The sequence below is a fragment of the Chelonia mydas genome, chromosome 9 (assembly GCF_015237465.2).
Source record: "Chelonia mydas isolate rCheMyd1 chromosome 9, rCheMyd1.pri.v2, whole genome shotgun sequence".
In the NCBI taxonomy this organism is placed as follows: Eukaryota; Metazoa; Chordata; order Testudines; family Cheloniidae; genus Chelonia; species Chelonia mydas.
Genome location: NC_057855.1, coordinates 97,020,112 through 97,035,587, shown reverse-complemented (window position 1 = coordinate 97,035,587; position 15,476 = coordinate 97,020,112). Strand labels below are relative to the sequence as shown.

Below are 15,476 nucleotides of genomic sequence, written 5' to 3'. Positions count from 1 at the left end.
GAACGTCTGAGGAAGGTGGGGGCGGGGTGGGGAGGAAAAAACAAGGGGAAATAGGTTACCTTGCATAATGACTTAGCCACTCCCAGTCTCTATTCAAGCCTAAGTTAATTGTATCCAATTTGCAAATGAATTCCAATTCAGCAGTCTCTCACTGGAGTCTGGATTTGAAGTTTTTCTGTTGTAATATCGCAACTTTCATGTCTGTAATTGTGTGACCAGAGAGATTGAAGTGTTCTCCGACTGGTTTATGAATGTTATAATTCTTGACATCTGATTTGTGTCCATTTATTCTTTTACGTAGAGACTGTCCAGTTTGACCAATGTACATGGCAGAGGGGCATTGCTGGCACATGATGGCATATATCACATTGGTGGATGTCCAGGTGAATGAGCCTCTGATAGTGTGGCTGATGTTATTAGGCCCTGTGATGGTGTCCCCTGAATAGATATGTGGGCACAGTTAGCAACGGGCTTTGTTGCAAGGATAGGTTCCTGGGTTAGTGGTTCTGTTGTGTGGTATGTGGTTGCTGGTGAGTATTTGCTTCAGGTTGGGGGGCTATCTGTAGGCAAGGACTGGCCTGTCTCCCAAGATTTGTGAGAGTGTTGGGTCATCCTTCAGGATAGGTTGTAGATCCTTGATAATGCGTTGGAGGGGTTTTAGTTGGGGGCTGAAGGTGACGGCTAGTGGCGTTCTGTTATTTTCTTTGTTAGGCCTGTCCTGTAGTAGGTGACTTCTGGGAACTCTTCTGGCTCTATCAATCTGTTTCTTCACTTCCGCAGGTGGGTATTGTAGTTGTAAGAATGCTTGATAGAGATCTTGTAGGTGTTTGTCTCTGTCTGAGGGGTTAGTCTCTGAGGTGCCACAAGTACTCCTTTTCTTTTTGCAAATACAGACTAACACGGCTGTTACTCTGAAACCTGTCCTTAAAACGGCAATCTGTCCCCCAGCAATCCCATCTTTGTAGCGTAGGAGCAATATACACCAAGATACTAATTAATAGTAATGCCTTTAAAAACACTCTGAAGATACCATAAACATTGTTTGTCAAGATTAATGAAGATTGTAAGTATTCTTACAAACTGCAAAGAACCATAGCACATGGTCTTGTTGCAACAATCTCCCTCCTACTATTCTATTCTCTTCATGTTCTTCTACCGCCCTCATCACCATATATCTGATGGATAAAGCTTGCTCTCAAAGTTCCCTGGCAACCTCCGACAGACCAGGTTCTGCTCTGTGAGTTGCTCTGTTGGGGAATGTTTTTCGAAGTCCAAATCCATGTCTGTGGAGTTCAAAGGCCTACCAGTGCTTCTCTCTGGCTGACAACCTTCCAGCAGCTGGAACGTCAGCACTGGGGAGCTCTGCAACACAAACTACATTTGTAAGCCTCCATCAAACCCAGTGCAATAAACCTGCCCTCCCATGAGCATGGGCTCCAATTCCATTTTATCGACTTGTCATCACCCTTTTAAAACAAACCAGGCACACGTTCTATCTGGAGAGTAAAGCTGAACGGGCGTAAACAGAGTTTGGGTACATAAATATATTTTGAATGGGTCTGTTCACTGTGTCAGTCGCTGGGAACTGCCTTATCAGAGAAGCTCTGTCTCAAAGCACTAATTGAAGGGTGATGTTTTGTTTACTGTTGTATTAGCAAACTTATACGTAGGCCATGTCGTACGTACAGCGCTGCAGGGGCACAGCTGTACGGATGCAGCTGCAGCACATCTGGTGAAGATGCTCTATGCAGATGGGAGAGAGCTCTCCCGTTGGCATAAAAAAATCCACCTCTGTGAGCAGCAGAAGCTACATTGGCAGGAGAAGCTTTCCTGCCGACACAGCGCTGTGTACACAAGTGCTTAGGTTGGTGTAACTTATATCGCTAAGGGGTGGGGGAGGTGTGGTTTATTCACATCAACCTGCTTACAAGACACTATGAGTCAGCCCAACTATACTTTGATACAGGCTTGGAGCCCAGGAAAACATTTTTAGAGAATTTTGACCTATTTGGTTAAGATCTCAGACTTTTTCACCTAGGGGAGAAAAAAGACCAGACTTCCACATTTTTGCAAGAAATAAGTATTCAATACAGGCTTGTAGCATTTAAGGACAACAAGAATATTCAGAGTTATAATTTAAACATCAATAACTATTTTGGAAAGGATATAAGCCCTCCTGCTTCAGAATTTAAACCAAACTAACTTATAGCTCGGGGGGGGAACTCTTCCTAGGGCCAGGTTATCCCACACTGTTGGGTTTCATGCATCTTCCTCTGAAACATCTGGTCCTGGCCAGTCAAAAGCAGGATACTGCACTAAGTGGACTGCTGCTTGATGTTCTGAAAACGATACATCTTCCTTGGAGAAGCTGGCTGGTTTTCTGTAAAACTCAGGGCAACCGGGAGGGTGAAATCCTGGCTCACTAAAGTAACGGAGGCCAGGATTTCACCCTTAATTTTGGAATCCCCAGTTTTTTTTAAGGTTTCAGGTACAGTGGCCCCTGACACATCCCCAGAATACTAGACATTCGCACACAATCATCATACCAGCAGGGATGAAGCAATGCACTCTTCAAAATGGTGTCCTCCATACGTGACACCAGACAAAACCACGTCCTGTTTTATATCAGTACTGGACGGGGGACAAACCACACAAAAAGCAGATGAATGGCCAGCCTAGTTTCAGGTGCGCCCAGAGTCCTTTGTGAATTGAAGAGTCTGTAATGTATTAATCTACTTAATCCCTCATATAGTGCTTTACAAACATTAACTATTTAATATACACGGGAACAGCTGGAGTATGGCATCCTGATGCGTTCTTACACAATTCATTAAAAAAATCTGCTCACTCTTTTCATATACTCATAACTTCATTAGTTTTAAATTAACTTTCTTCAAGCATGGCAAAGGCTCTAACTGAAGATTAAGTATTTGCCAAGATTTTTAAGCTATTTTGAGCTGAATGTTAAGAAGCCTTAAGTTTTTTCCCCGTGTGTGTTTCTCAAATTCAGTTTTGTTTTTGTTTTTGTTTTTTTGTTTTGTTTTTTTGTTAAAAACTAAAGTACTTCCAGGATATGAATTAGCATAAGGATTATTTTTTTGGAAGATGCAATGTCCTGAAAATAGAGATTTTTCATGATGCTGCCTTTTCAGAATCTCCGCTATATCTCTGCCACTGATACCATCATAACAAATAAAGTAAAACATTTTGAATCCGCAAATTAAGTTGTTGCTGGTTGTTCTTTTGAATGAAATACGTGGTTAAGATACAGACTTCCTGTACCTTAGCTGCTGCTCAAAAAAATGGAAAAAAAATTCTACACATTTTTTTTCAATGAAATTAAAAGTTTTTGTTTCGTTAGAAATTTCCCCCCACATTTTCTAATTTTTCAAAAAGAGGCAAAATAAACCAAATTAAATCGAATGAAGACAAATTTCTTGTGGGCTGAGCTTTTTCCTTTTCTCTCCTTCCCCTCCCCTCCAAATCAAATATTTTCCAAACTAAATTTCATTTAGTCAAAAATTGGAAAAATTAAAATGATACAAGTTTTCATGACATTTTGTATTGTTCAAAGAGGAATTTTTGTCAAGAAAACCTTTTCGACCAGCTCTACCATCATCTGCCAAAGTAACAGAAGCCAAATCCATAGAAACAGCAACAATAGATGCCCAGAAAGTGCAAGCCAGACTCAAGCATGTCTCTTATTTCTGGGGATAGTATTCTAGCTCGAGTCCTCCTCACATCTGAGGCTGCCAGCTGAATGCTCATTAAGACTAGTATCAGGGGGTAGCCATGTTAGTCTGTATCCCCAAAAACAAGGAGTCCGGTGCAATCTACAGGTGCATCTGAAGTGTTTTTTTACGCATGAAAGCTTATGCCCAAATAAATCTATTAGTCTTTAATGTGCCATTAAGACTAGTGACCTTTGAAGTCGTTAAGTAGCAACAGATTTGTTAGAATCGTTTTCTTTAAAGTTTCGGAATTAATCTTAGACATATCTGCCACCGTTTCATGACACTCATTGGGTTGCCTCTACCAGCAGAGACTGGCACCATACTTTGCATTTACTTTTGCATCAAATAGAGCCCCTGCTGCAATCAGCATTTCCATGCACAGACCAGTCACTTTACTCCTGCTTTAGGTCATCAGATTAATAAAATGCTCATTTCCCGTTTCATGGGATTTTTTAAAAATTATATATAAAACCATTTCCTTAGTGACTGACCTTTTCGTGATTCAGGATAATGATTCCCCATCGTGTGTATTATACAGGCACTTCCCTTTCAGAGGGGGTCAGATGAGATGATCACAGTGGTCTCTTATCAGTAGCATCCCCTTGGAGTTTTGACAGGGTTGTACGCTCACTGGAGGTCTGGTCGCTCGGTAGCACTCTGCCAGGGACAGGTTCTCAGCCCTCTGACATTCCAGCGTCCCAGAGAACAAAACAAACAAACTGAGGAACAGGAAAATTAACAAAAACAAGAAAATACAATCAGTCCCAGGTGGGCCGCTGGGCTCTCTTCCTTCAGAGGGGCCTTGGACCACTCCAAGTCAGGCTCAAAGTCCAGCAGGAGAATATGGCACAGCCCCTTTCACCTCAGAGAATCTGGGCCTTCTTTAAGGCAAGGGAGTGGACTCTGCTCCCCGCCAGGCCTCTCCCTGGGAGCTGGGAAGCTCAATACTGTACTCTGCTCACCTCCCAGAGTTGCCCACCCCTCAGTTGACCTTCTCCCTTCTCAAACTCCTCCTCCACTCTGGACATGACTTGCACATCTGGCAGGCCCAGAGCAACTCCTTCCTGGCAGGCCCAGTGTTTATACCCCCAGTGCGGGGTTTGTATCTTCACAGCTTTTCTAGCCTGAAAAGTTGCCACTTTATGAAAAAAGGTGAGAAGCAGACATAACAATCAATGGCCCCCACTGGGAAAGATACCGGGCAAACTAACCGGTGACTGGTGGTCAATATGCAACAGAGAAGCTGAAATGCTTGACTACAGAACAGCAAAAGCACAGTAATTTAAAACAATAGGTAGCTGTACAAAGCCAAAAAGGACTAAAGTACATGAATGTTATAATTGCACGTGATTATTAACTCTTAAGTACCATGAAACTTTTGAGAAAAAAGGCACAAAAGAGTTAGTAATGATAGATGTAATACGTAGTTACTGCCTGAACCTTTGGGTCTCCAAAGCGACTAGGCTCAGATCTGGCTTCGATCCGGACAATAGTTGATTCAGTGACCAAGACGACTGAGCAAATTAGAAATACTTGCGCCTTTATGTCCAATGACTACAGTCTGATTAAATGTAATCTACTCCGAAAATCAAAACCAGTTATTACAGAAACACATTGTAATTACTTTGGACAGGGCAACTTGGAAACAATGCAAGATGAACCGGGGCAAGTATACCAGATATAAATTCTGAAAGACACTTCAAAAAAAAAAGTTTACCCAGGGTTAACCCACTGATTTAGGCAGGATTATATTGACCGGCAACAGACATTTTAAAAACAAAGGTAGTCAGGAAATATTAAGAGTAATTTTAACAGTTTCTTTTAATAGAAAAAAATTGTATTCAGTGAATAGCCTTGATAGACAAAATGTAGCCTAGGGTAGGGTAATATCTGTATATTATGTCAGGATTTTGTTTTGTGGCACCATTTCAAAGAAAGGAAATTGAAAATAATAATACAGAAGTCTTCCCAGTCTGTAATAATAGGCTTGCAGGTTGTATTTTAGATGCTATTTGAGATTCCCAAAACAAGAATAGTTTCTGTCCAAGTAGCTTTTACTTCTCAAACAATATGTACCTTTCTCAATTTATTCTCTTCAAAATGTCCTAGTGCCTGCCTTTCTTCCTGATGTCCTGTCCTCCATAATAGGAAACATTTTTTAAAATTTAAAATCCAGCCGACAGTCCAGCACTGGTGATGTCAAATAGCCCCATTATCTTCAATACCTCGAATGGAGAATTATATATTTGAAATATTTTTGTTTAAAAGCAACTATAAATATCTTAAACCAGACAGCAAAATAATTTACAAGAATAAGGACAGTAGAAATACAAAGATTTCTTCCTCCACTACTGTGCCAAAGCAATAGTGCTAGGCCCAATTATCCATTCCTATGCCCTGGGTATCTAGATGGATGTCTTGATAGCAATCTGGCTCCCAGCACCATAACACTTCACAAATATTGATGAAATTATCCTCAGAACCTCCCAGGAGGCAGGGAAGTAGCATTGTCACCATTCTATAGGAGGGGAACTGAGGCAAAGCAAAATGAAATGACTTCACAGTCACACAGGAGTCTGTAAGAGAGCCAGGGATTGAATCTAGCCTCTTGGGTCCAGGCCAGTATCTTCGGCCTAGCTTTTGTACCAGCATAACCATTTTGGTTACAGGTGCAATTTTTAAAAATAATTTATTTATTTTAACCAAAGTAGTTATACTGTACAACCGCTCGTGGGCCCAGTTATACCAGTGTAAAGGGGTAGATAGTATACCAGCATAAAGCACCTTTATACCAATGTAACAGCATTCACGAGATGTTGGTTTAACTGTCCCTAAACTTCTAACTCCCAGCTGCTGGGACTCATAGACATTAGGGTGAAAAGGGACCATCATGATCCATCTAGTCTGACCTCCTGCACATTGCAGGCCAGACTGGACAACAAGGGATGTTGTTTGACGATAATTGGCCTGTTCTGTTCATTCCCTCTGAAGCATCTGGTACTGGCTACTGTCAGGGTGAGGATACCAGGCTGGTGGACCACTGGTCTGACCCAGCATGGTTGTTTTTAACTATAAAGTGGTCCAGCTTTTGTGTTCAGACAAAACCCTCAAGCACAAGTTTATCTTTCCTCTACATAATGTATAGTTCAATGGTATACCTAGATTTAGGCTTTTTGACACGGAATAGCTTTGAAAAGAAATACCCATATCTAGGTTTCCTATTTAGATACACAGAAACTTCAGTCTTTTGAGTAGTTTCAGTGCAATTGGAACATTTGAGGTTCTATTATTTCCACTTTTTTTTTTTTTCTAAATGTAAGATGACCTTCATAGCTCCCCATGATAAACTCTCACTAAACATGGCCCACCTTATCATACACATTGTAAGGAGAGTGATCACTTTAGATAAGCTATTGCCAGCAGGAGAGTGGAGTGGGGGAGGGGTATTTTTTCATGCTTTGTGTGTATAAAAGGTCTTCTACACTTTCCACAGTATGCATCCGATGAAGTGAGCTGTAGCTCACGAAAGCTTATGCTCAAATAAATTGGTTAGTCTCTAAGGTGCCACAAGTACTCCTTTTCTTTTTGCGAATACAGACTAACACAGCTGTTACTCTGAAACCTGACACTAAACATGGAAGATCCATAGGGCCCAACTACTTCCAATACAACAAAACTGGGAGATTTCAGATAAACATACCTATTCAGGTTAACTTCTGAATTTTTGGTCCTGCTGGGGTTACATCAGATTAAACACAAAAACTAAAACCCAAAATATTTGCATAAAAATAAAGCCATCTTTTACAGCTCTTTAACAAATTGGACATAAGGCACCCTGCACAGAGTACAAAGGTTGATCTATTGCCAGCAGCAATAAATCTCCAAATATATTTTGATTGGAGTAAAATCGATTGCATATTTGAATCTGAAAAACTGTGCTAAGCAAGCCAGCATTAGTCTACTGTTCATTGGAGCACACCATTAAACTTTCCATATTTTAAGAGCTAAAGGAGGCTGTGACTAACCAATTATATGTATAGCTGGAGTGTACAAAATAAACAAGTGTTTTGGATAAACTAATGTGGAAGCTTACAGCTTCTGAATAAAAATGTTCTTGCTCACTGACCTTTAAAGATTTTTAAAGAATGACGACAGCAGTGTGTGTGTGTGTGTTTAACTTTAAAATCCCTTTTCCTGCTGCAAAGTATTCCAATACCCTGCAATTCTGGTCCCACATTGCCATTTAGTAACTGACACCATTGATAAATGCAACCGCTAACAGAATACAAGTCCTGGAAACACAGGGACAGAAAAACATTCTGATCTGCTTTAGATTGCTTTAAATGGTGTAATCCAACAATAAAAACATATGTTATGTAAATGGTACATCGAGGCAAGCAGTTTGCAGAAGCCTCTTGCAACATAGCCTTGGATTTTTCTATTGTACTCATCAGTGCGTGGACCTTCATTCAGTGTAGTTTAGGACTGGAGAAAGGTTCAACATTTGAGACTTTAATAGTGCAAGCAAAAAGACAGTGAGCTCTCCTCACACACCAAAATTGCAGAAGTGTGAACTTGTCATTTAGAACCGAACACCTAGTAGATAGCTAGCTCAGTTACCACATGCTCCTCAGTAGCTTCAACTGTCGGCTGCATTTCAACTTTGTTACATGAATGCAGTGGCTTTAGTATCTCACCCCATACTTTAAACCTTGTCAGCAAAGCAATGTATAGGACAAGGACAGCAGGGACATTTAGGAAAAAAAGCTCAATAGAGACATGGTGAGGTCTTGCAGCAGCTAAATGGAAATATTGTTCCATTTAATGTCAGGTGCTGAGCACTGGTCTCATGCATTTGCTACTAGACTGGACTCTCTCCATTAGTAGTGTTGGTATCAAGATTTTTCTGCTATACTAAAATGTGGTGAGGATGGTGACAGGGTTCATTTTTATTATTTAAGCATGAACACCCCCCAGTGCCTTGTAATTTAATGGAGAGCCTAGCAATCACATCAGTTTGAGGTGTATGACATTGCAATTTCTCCACGACAAAAAAGGTTACGATGAGTGAATATTGTGGCCAATTGTTCTGATGTCAACAAGCCTAGAGCAACTATGCTCTAAAGTTAGAGAGGAACACGGTCTAGTATTTGTGCAGTGGATTGAAAGTTCCAGACAAGTGCTCCATTTACACAAAGATTAGAAAGTAAACCTACAATTAGAGTCCAGGTTGTATAAGCAAATTCTGAAAACCCCACTCACGAATTTCTATTGTCCCAGTAAGGACAATACCAAAACTGCCATATACAGTCAAGCTAAAATTAAGCAAACTATTTCAAACCACTGCAGTGAATAGTATTTTTCCAAGGCATTTTTGAAATGCCTGATCGTGCCAGGAGTTTGGGTAAACTCAAATCCTAAAAGACACTAATTTCATACTTACTCTGTGTAACATGAGCAAAAACCCTGGGGGAATCCAGACAACCTTAAACTCTGCACACACTCAAGATACCTTTGTAGGAGACAATATTTTTGACTGAGGTGTCTCTCAGCCAGGCATTATATGGGGAAATAAATGCCTTCCTTGTACCTACCCTGATGTCTTAAGCAGGGGGAAGGTGCCTGTGCCTCTTAAGAATCTGGTACCCATATTAAACCTTGGAAGAGGGGGCTGGAAAAGCCACCATTTCTGTGACCCTCCTCTCAAGGACAGCACAAGGTTGATTAGAGGCCAGTGCTGAGAAAGCCAACTTTGCTGTTTGCCAATATCTGTCCTGCAGCTCCCTCCCTGGGCTTTGACCTTTTGGGGGGGGGGGGGGGAGAGAACCACCAGCACTTCTCTTCTCCCATCTTGGAACCACTTGGGCTGAAGCTTGCAGTAACAGCAGCGGCTCAGTCTTCAGAACATTGCCTCCCTCCTGCTTTCCCAGGAGGCTCTTCCTCCAGACCAGGGAGCATCCAGTTTTCTGGGGAGGCGAGACAGAAGGAGGGGCTGCAAGACAAACGTAAAGGCCGACCAAGGGGGGACTCCCTCATTTTCCTCCCTATCTGCTGCAGCAGAACCACTTGAATGATACACGTTGTTAAAGACAAGACTTCTTTAAATCCACTTTATTGACAAGTCCACTACACCGCCAGTTACATTCAGTATTCATACAAACTTCATTCTTCACATGCGAGTTCCACCTTGGACAGTCCTAACTGCATCCAATTTTCTATTAGTGGATTAGTGATGGAATTTTGAGACAACTGTCCCTCCACCTCACCCCCTCATAAAGCCTCAATTTTCAAAATAAAACCAAAACCATTTGAGACAAATTACTACAATTTTCACACCATTACATTTGAGTACTGACAAAAACTACATTGTCAGCGATGAAGGTCCTGCGGTTTACAGATGGATACCGTGCAATTTTTCTCCTGCTAAACTAATCAAAATTGCATCGTGATCCACCCGACAACAGCAAAACAAAGCTTAGCACACAGGCAACTTTTAAACAGCAGAATTGGCGACAAGTCCTCCTTTCCTCCACAGGCCGGGACAAGTGCAATACTCTACACATAGCTACAAGTAATGCAACAAATCCCCACCCATGGAGAAACCAGCGCAAAAGCCTTCGTCGAAAAAATGTTCAGAAACCTATTCCTCGCAACCGAATGAATGCAACCACAGTCAGTTTTGCATGGATTTGCACAGCGTTTGGAATAAGCTGGAATGCAATCCTGCAAAACTGACTGTAGTCAGCACTATCTTTTCATGACAGCCACTGGCCAAGATGCATTTTATCTGGCAGTACTATAAGTGCCCACATTACAGTAGATCCAATTCAAAAACTACCTGCACTATGAGCACTTTGATACTGCTAGGACAAAAATCAGTTTTGTTTCTTTTGTAAGAACCTTAAGGGAGAAAACACCCTGGGTTTTAATTACAGGCTATTTTAATGGTTAATCTAATATATGGAGGATGAACAAACTTTTTCAAGATGTACAGTAGGCAGCTTGTGCCAGAAGGAGCATTTAGGGCAGTAGATTCTAAGCTACTTCACTAACTGCACTAGATGCACCTTAACACAAGGAACACTTGCAAAGCAGACATAAAGCAGGCTCGATTATGGGGACAGCTACAATCCTACAAACGTGTGGGACTGAACTGCCATTGTAATGCTAGAAGTGCTTCCACTGCAGTAGATACCAAAATGCTACCTGCACTGTAAGCACTTTTGCACAACTCAAGGCCCTTCCACCAGGATGAAGCTCCTCAGACTTCGGTCGTCTTTTTTCAGCACAGTGAAGATCAGGTAGAAACGTGTTTCAGTATCAATGTGGCATTCAGGACAACACCTGCCAAGAGAAAAACCAGAACATTAACACCACACACAGAAACTATAGCAATTAAGAACCTACTCTCAGAAGACCTTGAGAGTAATTTATTGCTGAATTTAGGATTCAGTGCAACCTTTTCCCATTGTTCATTCAAGTGCAGATTCAGAACTAGGTTTTGAGTAAAAGTCAAGTTACCCAGTAAAGTCGAACCAGGTTGTTTAGCAGGAATTTAGTGAAGCGGATTCCAAAATTAAGCTAAAGTAAAAAGCCCATCATATGGCTTGCTTTATTATTATTATTATTTTTTAATTGAGGAGTTTAAAAAACAGGTGATGTTCTCTTAAGTCTTCTGGCCTACACCTACGCTTAGGTGCCCCCCCAGTAAGAAACCCAATACTTAGCAAATATTTTACTTTAATTTGACCAAGTGCCTCCAATACTAGCATTAGCTACCTTTTACTCATCCTGACCAATGTGCTCAAAGTTAATAATTGTTTCCCCAGCAGCTTGAACAAAATTCTGCCATGTGATTTCGTTCATTGTACCATCACTGACAGAATTTACTGGACTACATCTGTAGCTAATTACAACAGATTAGAATTCCAAGATGACCCCTCAGATATTCTGTTATTTAAAATTAATGCAAAAGCTATGCTCTCAATACAAGTAAGACTCATAGGCAAGAGTTACGGTTGTGTACCTTACATTATCACGTATAAGTGTGAAGCTGAAGACAAGATGCCCTCAGATCTGGTTTATCTAGAATCTAAATACAGCATATGGCAGATGTGTTCAGTTTTGAGTAGATTTTTCCATTAAGAACTATAATAGAGGGAGTCTTACCAGAAGTTTAATAGTAGTATAATTATGTATTGGTCAGTTTCCTCAATTAGGCACATGAGGGCAGAATACCTACCCCATCCCCCAACAGGGCATTATCTCCCCATTAGCCATTCTGCCTCTCCCATTTCCAAAGGCTCTGAGGCACTCATATCTTGCCATAAGTGTTATCTCATGGCAGACTGACCATCTGCTTGGCGGGGGAGGGGGAAGAGAGATTATTCAGCATTATTCCTTGTGTGCATGCAGACCACTCAATTGAGCTGGGTGCACCCACACTAAGACAACACAACCCTAAATAAAATAAGTGCTTAATAAGCATATCCGAGTTTATTTCGCAGCACAAACCCACAGCTAGCTATTTATTTCAGCTAAAAGGTTATAAAGTAGAAGGTGTAGTGTTGCACGCAGTTAAGTGACAATGAAAAGCTGGTTTTGATTAATATGGAATAAAATGAATACATTATAGTGGCTGTGGATTCAGTCTATGAACAGAGGCACACTTCTTGCACTTAATGCCTTACACAATCACATGCTACCTCAGCTACCTAGCGCTGGTTATCAAACAACTGCCTAAATAATTTAAGATAAAGAGAGACCACATTAGATCACTTATGTAAAACAGGGACCTACTCGCCACATTCCACTGCCAACATTAAAATAAATTTAAATTCTAATGAAGAGTTGACTTGATCTCAAAAAAGTTGCCTCCAGATTTTAATAATTTTACCCCTTTTATTTATTTTTTTTTGTTTTGTTTTAAAAAGTTTCACTAGCTGCGAAGTTGTCGTTGCTATGTGTTACGGGTAAGAGCTGTACACTGCCTGCAGAGCTTCAGAAACACTACCAGGTTAACCCCTCGTGCCAAAAGACAGATAACATTATTCAATATTGCGTCCTTCACATCTCTGAAAACCTCCCTCATAGGGCCACCCACAAGTTCAGTTTGCAAACCTTGCTCCCTCTCTTGAATTAAAGATAACCGCCCCCCCCCCCAACAAAAAATAAAAATACAATAAAAAGATGCAGGACAATAAAAAAAAACTACAAAAACCTCCCCGCACCCTGGGCAGATTTTCGCGCCCCCCCCGCAGACAAAAAACCCGCCTGTTCTCTGCAGAACACCCCCGGCCAGCGATCGGACCCGCACCTGCCCCCCATTTTCTGTGGGCCCCACAGCTACGGGGGAAAGGGAGCGGGGGGAAGGCCGGGAGCTGCGACCCAGGGCGGATTCCCCGGCGGCGGCTCCTCTCCCGGGGGGCTGGAGCCCCCCCCCCGCCCCCGCCCCCGCCCCCGCCCCCGCCGTTACCTTTGGCTCGTGCATCGCTGCACCCGGGCTGCATCCCCGCCGCCCCCCCCTCCCCGGGAGCTGCAGGGGGGGCCCGGGCGCTGCACCCCTCGCCCGGCCGCCCCCCACCACGTGCACGGGGGCGGCCCGCTCCGGCCCTCGTGCTGCAGCCGCGGCGATTAAAGAGAAAGGGGCAAGGCATGCTGGGAAATGGAGTCCTCCATTCAAAGTCCCAAAAACGCGCCAAGCCGCGCCCCGCCCCCCACCCCCGCCGTGCAGCTCTTTCCCCCCCAACCCCGCTGCCGGGGGGGGGGCGCTCCCCCTCGCCCCACGTGGCCGCAGCTCGTGCCCCCCCCCACCTGTTGGTGGCGGGGGACCCGGCCGCCTGCCCCCCAGCCATGGCCAGTCCCGGGGGGGGGGGAACCCCCCCCCCCGCCCCGGGAGCTGGGAACTCGCCCCGCGGGGACGAACTCGGGAAAGTTTCGCACCGGGGAGAAGTTCCAGCCCCGGGCCCCGCGCGCCCCTGGAGCGCACCGGGGGGGGGGGGTGTCCAATGCAGGAGCCCCCTCCCCCTCCGGGCCCTTTGTCTCCACGAGTTACCCAGGCTGGGTCCCCCCCCCGCGGTCCCGTCTCCACGGCAGCGCCGGCTCCCATTTACCCGCAGCCCGCGCCGGGTGTCCCGCCTGGATCAGCGCGCGCCCCCCGCCTCTGCCCCGGGGCGAGCCGCCGCCGCCCGAGGAGCCCCGCGCGCGGCTTCTCCCGGCGCCGCACATGGCCGGCTCCCCCCGCCCCCCGCGTGCCGCCGCCGCTGCTGCTGCCCTGCGCGCGGCGCGCGGGAGGCCGGGACTACACGCCCCAGAGTGCCCCGCGGCGCGGGCCTGCCCCCCGCCCATGCGCAGTGAGCGGCTCCCAGAGCGACGCCAGCCCTTTCCAAGGGCCTGAAGAAGGGGGGAGAGGCTTTAACCCCTGGCGCCATGTGCTCGCCTTGGGCCCCCCCCACCCCCCAGTCTCCTCCTCCCCCTCCCGCCGCCCCCCTCCCCTCCCGGGGCCAGGGGGAGCGAGGGGCCCCGTCCCCAGCGCGCGCGGGCCGGGCTCCCCCGGGCCGCCGGCTCCGCGCGCCGCGGAGAGGCCGGAGACAAAAGAAAGGCGAGCGGGGCTGGAAGCGGAGTCGCGCCGCAAAGCGGCTGCCCCTGGCACGGCCCGGCGGCTCCCACGCGGGCACCCGCGCAGATCCCGCCGCCCCCCCCCCCCGCGAAACTTTCCAACCCCCCCCCCCCCCACGGGCAGCGTGAATGCAAACCCCCCAGCACCCCGCTGCGCCCGTTGCAGCCGGAGCCGCCCTGCGAGCGTCCCAGCGCTGCCCCGGAGCGGCGGACTCCAGCCTGCGGGCCGCCCCGCACCCGCACCCGGCCGCGGGCGGGCGGGCGAGACCCGGGGGCCCCGGCAAGCCCGCTCCCCCGCGGGGGTCTGCGGCGAGCCGCACCCCAGAGGCGCGTTCCGTTGTGGAGCCCCCCGACCCACCATTACATCTCTGCCGCCCTGCGCAGGGCTGCCCGGGTCGCCGCGGGCGCTCAGCGCGCCGGACAAGCGGCCCGGAGCGGGCTTTGTCGAGCAAACAGAAAGATAAACACGTTACCTTTTAGCTCGAGCCGAAACCTGGAATAAAAAGGGTTTACGAAAGTGGCGCGAAGACAATATCATGTGATCCCAGCCCAGGGCGTCTCCTTCCCCTTTACCAACCAGCCAAAAAGAAGAGAGAGGAATAAAGGGGGGGGAGCACATCCGCTCCCCCCCTCCACAATTAGCATAATTAATTGTGTCCTGCAGCTGCAGCCCAAACTACCAGGCCAATGGGAGCAAACAGAACCTCCTCCTCCTCCTCCTCCTCCTCCTTCAGGGTTCCCCTTCCTTACATTTTTCTTAAAAGACACATTACTCTGATTTGGAAATTTTTCAAATATTGCTTCCCTCACAATACATTAACAAAGTAAATAAAAAAACGCACCGAGCTTCTGAGCAATTTAATTATCCAGGGGGTGTATGTGATTTTTATTTATTTATTTTTTTGGTGGAGTGTTTTACCACAATTAATGATTATGTTTCCCTTTTGAAATTAGTTTGTATTTATATAAACTTCATGCCCTTCCCGGGCAATGCGTGTAGGGCAAAGGGGTTTCACTCACTGCACTGGTTTGGAATGATCTGAAGAATAGGCATTGTGTGTTCGGCTCAGCACTTCCCTCCCGCAATGAACTGGAACAATACCCAACACACATACACACGCAGCT

The 15,476-nt window shown here is 45.4% G+C and overlaps 1 long non-coding RNA gene across 1 annotated transcript; it reads right to left on the bottom strand.

The window, feature by feature from the left end:
• Nucleotides 1–911: 911 nt before the first annotated feature.
• LOC122461803 lies at nt 912–14,922 on the bottom strand. The gene is made up of 5 exons (XR_006283994.1): nt 14,825–14,922; nt 10,941–11,078; nt 5,811–5,959; nt 4,226–4,453; nt 912–1,362 (listed from the first exon to the last, which is right to left on the bottom strand). It is a non-coding gene; the product is annotated as an uncharacterized LOC122461803 (long non-coding RNA).
• Nucleotides 14,923–15,476: the final 554 nt, after the last annotated feature.